Genomic DNA, 1,100 nt, shown 5'->3' with positions numbered 1-1,100 from the left:
CCGGCCTGGGCGACAAAATGAGACCCTGTCTCAAAAAAAAAAAAAAAAAAAAAAAAAGAATGCTTGCCAAGTCCTTTGAAAATATCTGGAGTGTGTACCTACAAGAACTGAATTTGGCTAAAATAGTGATTCTCAAAGTCTGGTGCCCAAGCCAGCTAGCTGCAGTGACATCACTGGAGAATCCCTAAGAAATGCAAATTATTTGCAAACTCAGAGTGGACACCCCGAAGCTCCTTACGCATGATAACTCACCCTCCGAGCTGTCTCGTTCTAATTCCACTGTCAGTCCCGAGGCTGTAAGGAAAGAGAAACATGATACAGAGCAACAGGTTGGTCTCTACTCCCTTCCACGCTAACAACAGGGGACACCACACGGGGCTAAAGTCACCCTATTCATCTCACTCATTTATGCTTGTCCTCCCCTCCAGACTCAGGCCTGCTGCCATACAGAATGGAATCATACAGATCCCATCACAGAACCTGATGAGAGAGATCAACTCTCGCTACCAGCATTCAGTTCTGTGCTCGGGCAGTCTCAAGAAACAAACAGTTGCAGAAATGCAAAACTTACAAGGTTTCTTGGCTTTCTTTTCCTCTTCTGCAAAAGAAAGTTTTCAGAATTAAGATCTTTTAAGGCACAACACAATGACATTTTCAAAATAATAACATGCATGTGCTTGAATCTGACCCAGTCAAATAAAAGGATGTTTTCACTTGAAAAATAGGAGTCAGAAGGTAAAATGAATCTATAGTGATAGAAACCAGCATCAGCGGACATGGCAGGCAGGGACTGATGAATAAGGAGCAGGAAGGAATTTTCTAGAGTAAGGGAAATTATCTTGATTTGGATAATGGTGAAGTACTGAAATTCGAGATTAAATTAACACCAAGACAAAAGTATGCCAAATTGCAGGGTCTTTATTATTGCCGGCAACCACAGAGGACTCACGTCTCTCCAACCTGTGGCGTCGAACTCAGGGAGAGCAGGGTTTTTAAGCTGAAAAACCACATCCTGGTTTTAGGACCCAGAGGGTGAGGAGCAGGGATGGGGATGAAGGGCTTCAGACATTCCGAGGGCTGGTGGATTCTGTAAATCACCT

At 43.6% G+C, this 1,100-nt stretch overlaps 1 long non-coding RNA gene across 1 annotated transcript; it reads right to left on the bottom strand.

Moving 5' to 3' along the window:
* Nucleotides 1-34: 34 nt before the first annotated feature.
* LOC116548601 lies at nt 35-920 on the bottom strand. Its single transcript, XR_004267476.1, has 2 exons — nt 572-920; nt 35-294 (listed from the first exon to the last, which is right to left on the bottom strand). It is a non-coding gene; the product is annotated as an uncharacterized LOC116548601 (long non-coding RNA).
* Nucleotides 921-1,100: the final 180 nt, after the last annotated feature.

This window comes from Sapajus apella, unplaced genomic scaffold (genome assembly GCF_009761245.1).
Source record: "Sapajus apella isolate SASKATOON/1434 unplaced genomic scaffold, GSC_monkey_1.0 scaffold16572, whole genome shotgun sequence".
NCBI lineage: Eukaryota > Metazoa > Chordata > Mammalia > Primates > Cebidae > Sapajus > Sapajus apella.
Note: the sequence above shows the minus strand (reverse complement) of the source record. Positions and strands in the feature narration are given on the sequence as shown.